This window comes from Vanellus vanellus, assembly GCF_965231255.1.
Source record: "Vanellus vanellus genome assembly, chromosome: 5".
In the NCBI taxonomy this organism is placed as follows: domain Eukaryota; kingdom Metazoa; phylum Chordata; class Aves; order Charadriiformes; family Charadriidae; genus Vanellus; species Vanellus vanellus.
The window spans coordinates 64,389,602-64,398,109 of NC_138910.1; positions in this window are offsets into that span (position 1 = coordinate 64,389,602).

Below are 8,508 nucleotides of genomic sequence, written 5' to 3' on the forward strand. Positions count from 1 at the left end.
CTCAACCACTTCCCTGGGAAGCCTGTTCCAATACTTGACAACCTTTTGGGTGAAGCAAGTTTTCCTAATATCCAATCTAAACCTCCCCTGATGCAACTTGAGGCTGTTTCCTCTGGTCACATTGCCTATTACTTGGGAAAAGAGACTGACCCCCCACCTCGCTACAACCTCCTTTCAGGTAGTTGCAGAGAGCGATAAGGTCTCCCCTCAGCCTCCTTTTCTCCAGACTAAACAACCCCAGTTCCCTCAGCCACTCTTCATAAGACTTGTGCTCTAGACCCCTCACCAGTTTCATTGCCCTTCTCTGGACATTCTCCAACACCTCAATGTCTTTCTTGTAGTGAGGGGCCCAAAACTGAACACAGTATTCAAGATGCAGCCTCACCAGTGCCGAGTACAGGGGGATGATTGCTTCCCTAGTCCTGCTGGCCTCACTATTTCTGATACAAGCCAGGATGCTACCTGGGCCACCTGGGCCCACTGCCAGATCATATTCAGCTGGCTATCAACCAACACCGCCAGGTCCTTTTCCTCCGGGCAGCTTTCCAGCCACTCTTCTCCAAGCCTGTAGCGCTGCATGTCGTAGTTGTGACCCAGCTGCAGGGCCTGGAACTTGGCCTTGTTGAACCTCATACCATTGACCTTGGCCCATTGATCTGGCCTTTCCAGATCCCCCTGTAGATACATCCTACCCTCAAAGCAGATCAGTGCTCCCACCCAACTTGGTGTCATCTGCAAACGTACTGACGGTGCACTTGATCCCCTTGTCCAGGTCATTGATAAAGACATTAAAGAGAACAAGTGCCAATTCTGAGCCCTGGGGAACACCACTTGTGACTGGCTGCCAAGTGGATTTAACTCCATTCACTGCAACTTTTTGGGCCCAGTCATCCAGTCAGGTTTTCACCCAGTGAAGTGTATGCCCATCCAAGCCTTGAGCAGCTAGTTTCTCGAGGAGAATGCTGTGGGAAATGGTGTCAATAGCTTTGCTAAAGTCTAGACAGACAACATCCACAGCCTTTCCCTCACCTTGTCATAAAAGGAGATCAGGTTAGTCAAGCAGGACTTGCCTTTCCTAAACCCATGCTGCCTGTGCCTGATCGCCTGGTTGTCCTGTATGTGCCATGTGAAGGCATTCAAGATGATCTGCTCCATAACCTTCCCTGGCACCAAGGTCAGACTGACAGGCCTGTAACTGCCCAGATCCTCCTTGCGACCCTTCTTGTAGATGGGCGTCACATTTGCTATCTTCCAGTCAAATACTGCCTTACAAATAATTGATGCGTGTCTGCTAGAATGCTACTAACAACAACAACAACAATTTAGTGCTTTGGGATTCTGATAGCATTTACTCCTGTTGTTTACAAATGCTTTGACTCCAGTGTACAGTTCTAGTATTGCAATTACAAGTCATAAAACTGCAATTAAGAATCCTGCACTTGAAACTACGTATCACATAATTTTCATAATAACACATATACATAATAACATTTCACATAACACAGGAAATAGACTTCAATGTATTCTTATGCAGATCCTGGCTTCTCACAAGTGCCCTAGGTCTTTCTTTCACTTATGCTTATTTCACTTATTTTTTACATTTCACTCACCTTGCACAGAGGTGAAGGAATTTTACACCTAGTAAATATTTCATTAACACCAGCTTCTGTTTGCTCAGCACTCTTGCAAAGTCTTGCATTTCTAGTCAATTCAGCACTTGTCTGGAGACAACTTTATGCTTGCTGTGGAGGTTAACACACTAGAAATCAGGAGTCCTCCAGTAGGAAACTACTTACTGTGTTGTTTTATGTAATCACTGTTGTTTTACTCCTTAGGCTGCAGACAGACATGCAGCCCTGATTTCAACTGAGATAGGTCAGGAGGGTCATCCCCTTCAAATAACCTCCTGTTGCTGATTATAGTTCCCAGCTATTTTTTCACCAGAGGTTGTTGCACCCTCAGAACTGCAGTCTGGTTTATGCGTGATGTCGCTCCCCATTTCGGTGCTACCAGAATTAACCTGATCAGTTTAAACACTTTTGGTTATAGGGTTTCTATATCATCTGCATCATTTTGAAAGACCCAATTTGGGATCAACCAGTATAAGCTCCTTCCATTTAATATGCCCTTACAATAAAGCAGGATCTGCTCTGCACCTTGCAGACTCAGATCCTCAGGGAAGTTGTTAGATCAAAAGACCAGAGGTAATTTATTTGTCTTTCAGCATGCTTTCATTCTGGACCTTTTTCCCTCGTTCTCTTCAGTATTCTTTCCTAATGTGTAGTTTGATGTTGGCCAGTGATTTATCCGAAAAATTTATTTCCAATATCCCTCCAGAAGGTGAAAACATCAGTTCGGTACTGCTTGTAGCCCCTGCCAGCAAAAATGTCACAGAATCACTTTCTGGTAGCTTGAGGAATCCATAATAAAACATGCCGCTGCTACACCTCAAGCAGAAATTTGCCTTATTTTTTCTAGAGACCATGGGAAAAATAAGACAAAAAGGTCTGTTATACCAAAGTATCTCTACCCAAATTTAAATACAAAGGCGGCACCTCTAGTATCTGTCAGAAAATACTTCCACTGTCATCGCCATTTTCATTATTAATAGCTTGATTCCACAGGGGAAATAAAAGCCAATTTTGTCCACAAACTGTCACAACATAAAAATACATAATTTTATAAAGAATTCAAAGATACAGGGACATAACTTAAAATTAGCCTTGGCAGTATGAACAATATCCAAATAAATGAATATTAATTTGTTTATGGATCTTGCTAAGAAATGCTAGAGTTACCCACCACCTGCTTCATCTGCAGTTGAATTCAGTTTTCTTGGAGATATACAACATGTATGAGGTCATTTAAAATCGGAGTGCTCTCAGCACCTGCTAAGATAGATCTTTAGAGGCAATAAAGCCAGTATAATCTGAAGTCCAGGATCAATCTAATTGCCTATGATGCCTTTTTTAAAATAGTGCCAAGCATATACGGTAGCTACTATCTGATAAGTAAATCGCTACAGTGCAGACTATTATTTTTGAATGAGAATCAAAGTAAATAATAAATGCGTACAGCACCGCCTGATACGAGGAGTTCCTTGGCACATATTTGGGATGTTTAATCCTAAAAAAATGTAGTTAGACACGAGTCATACAGCTCACCCCAAACGGTAGAAATGTCTTATGCATTTGTTTAATACTGCATACTGTGAGTAATATAGGAAATTCTCACTGAAGTATTTCCAGCTTCCTAGACTCCCTTGATGTAATCCAGTGTTAGTCACGCAGTGTGGGAGCAGTCAGATAGCCACATCCTCTTCCCCAGTCCAGATGCTGGCTGGACTCAGCCTTTAGGTCTGCGAGATATTTGGGCTGTATTTCTTCATCTGTATTATCATATGTTGTATTTAAGATGGCACACTAACTTCTCAGAACACCTCTTTAATAAATATTTGCAAAAGGCAAGATTCATACTATTTTTCTTGAACAGGGCTTACAGCCACAACACAGCAGGCTGTGAAGTGGCAGCACGGCAATGGGCTGGGGGTAAGGATGGTACCTCCCACCCGAGAGACTCCAAATTATCCACAACTAAGAGGTGTGTGGGTGTCCTGCCTAACCTATTGCACAGGTGTGAGTACAGGACTGGGCACTGAACTGCTGCAGACATCAGCTTGTCTTCCCGTGCTTTTGCTTGAAAAGCAGGACTGTTAGTACAGCATAGTTGTGCAATTCTGAGGAAGAAAAGGAATAGAAAAAGGAATTGCGAGCAGAGATTCTCTCATCTGCTGTCCTGTTGCTTTTGTGACGAGAAAAACAGGCTTTCATCCACTTCTTGTTAGTAAACAAGATTGTGTCAGAGGCATATGCCCCATCAGTAATTTAGTATTTTTTCCTCTTGACAAAAATATCCTCAGGGCCCTAAATTCATATAGAAAGGAAATTACAACATATACATGCCTTTTTGAACTGCCACGTGTAAGTACTGGCTATATCCCAAGGGAAAGCTGATCTAAATTTTATGTTTTTCATCTTGATTTGACTAAGACAAAGGTTCATTAGAGTTTTATCTACTGCAGCTAGGGTAGAAAACTCCAATGGACAAAACAGAGCTGAAGTCAGCTGATTTTCTGTGGGCAGTTAATAAAGTGAATTGTGCATCCAAGTTCTGCCAAATAGTTTTCTCCTCTTCAATTGAACTGCCTCTCACTAATCTGTTTTGAAGTGTACAAATTCCTGACTACCATTCCTACTTCACAAATAAGATGGAGCTAGGTTATATGAAAACAAATTAGCCTAGAAATGCACTAATTCTTTCTTCTAATGAATGAGAATGTGTTAACCAGTTAGACCAGCCATGCATGACTTTTATCAAAAATTCAGGACACATTATTGTGCACTTACAAAACGAGTGAGATGCTTCTACACTGAAAGTCAGTATAAGATACTTGGGGTGCTTAAAAAAAGCCAGAAAATTTTAATGCAGGTGCTGGGAAAATTGCTTTAAATATGGAAATAAACATTACTTCTAAGTATTAGATAAATTTGAAAAAGCAAATACCTACCATACCTAAATTTATTACTCAAGCTCAGTCCTGGGATTCAGGACCAATTTAGTTTTATAAAAACTGTTGAATGCTGAATTCAAAAGACTTGTCAACTTATTTAATCATTAGGGTCAGGTGTCAGTGTTCCTGTTTTCCCTGCTGTGCCAGAACTTGGAAAATCCCTTTTAGGTGAGCAATCTTCGAAACAGAAGTTTTGGCCCTTCACACTGCTGAAAGTGTTGCAAGGCTAAACTGCTCAATCAGTTTCTCTAACACTGTTGAGACAGGCCTCCTTCAAGACCTTCTTGAAAGTCAGCCTTTACTGATTAAAGCACAAAACGCCATTCAGTCAGAGAGATTAAATTGTCAATTTTTGGGGAGAACTCTAAAAAAAAACTACTGAGCATAGGTAGCAACTAGAATTTTCATAGTAGCAACTAGAATTTTCATAGTGGTCCATCACTACTGTGGACTTTGATTGTTGCCAAGTTGGACCTCTTACATGTTTTTCATATTACTTCAGCTGAAATTTAGACCAAACCTGTTGCACCAGGTGCTATAGAATTGTAACTAAAAGAGCAGACAATATTGCCTTTGCCGTGTTTGTTAAACTGCAGTGGATCCTATTAATGCCCGTGCTCATAAGATTCTGTTTTACCAACAGGAGTCACATAATGAGGTGTCGTGCAAGAGACGAAATGTCAGAGCCAGCTGGGGCAGACGAGACATTAAAACTGCCTTTATTCTTCACTATCTCAGCTGATCTGGTAAACACGGAGCATCACTTAACAGGGTAAGGACTCAAACAGTGCTTCTTTCATCAGCTGAGGATGAATCAGCAGTATCTTAACAACATCTCTTCAGCTATCTGCATCACAGACCTGGAGTAGTGGTGTCGTGCACAAGCCCGGAAAATATAACACTGAGTGGATTTCCCCATGATGTCTGCTTTGTACATGTTATTCTGTGAAAAATATGGCCATCAATGTGATGAACGGCCAACGGAAGGCTAAACTCCCCCCCCCCCCCCCCCTTTTTGAACCGTCTTTTGACATGGCAAGGTTGCGATTTGCTGCCCTCCGGTGGATGCTTGGAGAGGTCCTCTCTGCCAGCAGGAGCACCGTGTTTTGAGACAAGGAGAATTCTCCAAAAGGATGACAGAAAAAAGGAATAAAGAGTTAAGTGCTTCATGCATCTTAGTTAGGATCAAAAGTCATGGCACTCATTTCTTAATTTTGTTATTTTTTGTTCTGGCTTTGTCAGAGTATTTCTACATCCAAGAAGAGGTGTTCTAGTTCGTGCTATGAAACCGGTTCTCTTCAATCAGCTCTCACTCATTTTATATGAATACGTAATTATTATATATATAACACAATACATACAGTAACGATATCCAAATAGTAGATGTATCTATTGCATTTGATAATATCTGCATTTGGCCTGCTAATCCATCTCTTTGTGATTTTTATTGGTACACTAGACCTCTTTCTAGCATCAACATTTTAAAAAAAACCTTGCTATACAATGTGTTTCCTTGTTGGCTTGTACAGGTCTTTTTAAAATATTTATCCGTATTCCTGGACACTGTAGAACAATAAATGCATTTGACACATAATGTCATGCCAGGCCCCTGTAAAAATGGGACTTGTGAGGTTCGTTCAGCTCTGCAGTGGTCTGAGATACTTGATATTAAGATCACAATGTTACTCAGCATGCAAAATCAATTGGAGGGGTACAACCTTTCTCTTAAAGCTCTGTACAGTGATGATATAGAGGCAAACCGGCTTTATAAACATTTATAAAAGCAGCAAAATTAAGTTACAAAGACATTTAAATGTGTGTAGATATGTTTTCTAATTGATTAATCAAATTTAGTGATGATGAGGTGCTGATTAAAAGGAACTTTTTCATTTACAAATGGAGTCTCTGTCTTGGTTGTGAAGAGGAACCCTTTGAAATGCAAATCCCATGACTTTGTGGAAAACCTTAAGAAATCTGGAAAACACCATTCTTTTCCTGATAAGGGGTTAACTTAGGTATGAGATGATTGCTAGTGATTTTGACACTTAATTCCTTCCAGAAAGACAGACCTAAGAAGGTAACTAGTTAGCCAAGTTTACACCTAGTGCTGATTTTTAGTGATAGGATGAGGGGGAATGGCTTTAAACTGGAAGAGGGTAGATTTAGATTAGACATTAGGAAGAACTGTTTCACTCTGAGGGTGGTGAGGCACTGGAACAAATTGCCCAGAGAAGTTGTGGAAGCTCCATCCCTTGGAGGTGTTTAAGGCCAGGCTGGACAGGGCTTTGAGCAACCTGGTCTAGTGGAAGGTGTCCCTGCCCGTGGCAGGGGGGTTGGAACTCGATGATCTTTAAGGTCCCTTCCAACCTAAACCATTCTGTGATTCTACGATATATGTGTGTGTGTAGCTCCAGATCAAGAAGAATTTGAGCACGAAGAGATCAGAAAAATCATAATGCAAGCTCTGACATAAAAAAAAAAAAAAACCAACACACCAGAACTTGGCAATCGGGAGACATTTCTAAAACGTTGAGCCAGGCTGCTGTACCTTACTTTGCGAGCAGACCTCCCCCCCAGCAGCAGCCTTTCACCCGCATGGCTTACCGGCGAGGCCTTTGCGCGGAGCCACCTCAGTCGCCCGCCTCGGTACGGTGACTACCGTCACCCTTTGGCGGATCGCCTCCTGCTCAGGAGCCAGGCCCGAGGGCTCGCGGCAGGCCGCCGTGCCTTCCCGCTGCGTTCTCCAGGCTGTGCCCACCGGCGCCATTGCCTGCGCCCCGCTCCTCTCTCCCCCGGCAGCTCTGAGGTACCTGCGAGGAGGCGCCCGAGGGGAAACCCGCCCTGGACAACCCCCTCCCGCTCAGGATGGGGGGCAGGACTTCACCCATCTCGGGCCATGCAGCTTTACACTCTCTTCGGCCGCTCACGGCCCAGTTGGTGCCCTGCCCCGGGCGGGCGATGAGGCAAGAGCCCTCTCTCCCCGCAAGAGGCCGCCATTTCCCTCAGGGCGCTCCCGCCCCCTTCCTGTGAGGCGCCGCGACGGAGCGCCCGCGGGCGGCGGGGAGACGGGCGCCCCCTCAGGGCGGTGGCGGCGGGGCAGGCGGGCGCTTAGCTCCGCCCTGGCGATTCCGCACCTCCCTTCGCGGCCGGGGGAGGCGGCGCCGGGGCGGTGAGTTGTGGCGGCGGGGGCCGGGGGCGGAGGGTGAGGCCTCAGGGCCTCTCTCTTTGTCGCTGCTTGTGTGCGGGGAGCGGCCCCCGGTGCGGGCTGGGCCTCGCCGGCCCCCGGCCTGAGGTGGGGATGGTGGGTGGCCGTGTCTGTTGGCCCTCGGAGCGGCCGGGGGGCAGCGCCGCGGGCCCGGGGAGTGCGGAGCGGTAACGGGCAGGGACGTCCCGTGGCCGGCCGGCTCCCAGTCCTCCGCCGAACGCGGGGCCTGTCGGTGAGGGCGGGGGCGGGGGCGGGGGTTTGCTAGCGCCCGGCGGTTTCTGGCCTTTCGCCGTCCCTGCCGCAAACGCGGGGTGCTTCAGGGTGGAAAATCCGCGTGGGTGGAGGGCGTCGGTGAAAGCCGAAGTGCAATATAAAGTGGCTAGGTGGCGAAGCTGCTATATGAGAGGAAAAAAAGTAAGAAACATCCCCCCCTCCCTTCTCTCCCGTTCCTCTCCTCATTCCATATCGTAAAATTTATTTCTCCACGCTCAGTTTTCTCTATTCCATGTAGATGGTGGAAGAAGAAATGACAAAATGTTGACTGCTATGACAAACCCTTCGCATACAGCAGTTTCTAAGTTCAGTGCCCTTAATACAAATACCCAACTTCCCTGAGTCCAGAAATTTAGCAGCAGTTTTCTCGGCTTGATGTGTCGTTTATTACTTTTAGATGGTAGGAAAAAAAGTTTTGGAGGGGCCTCATTAAGATGGCACCCTTTCGTTCTTTAACGCT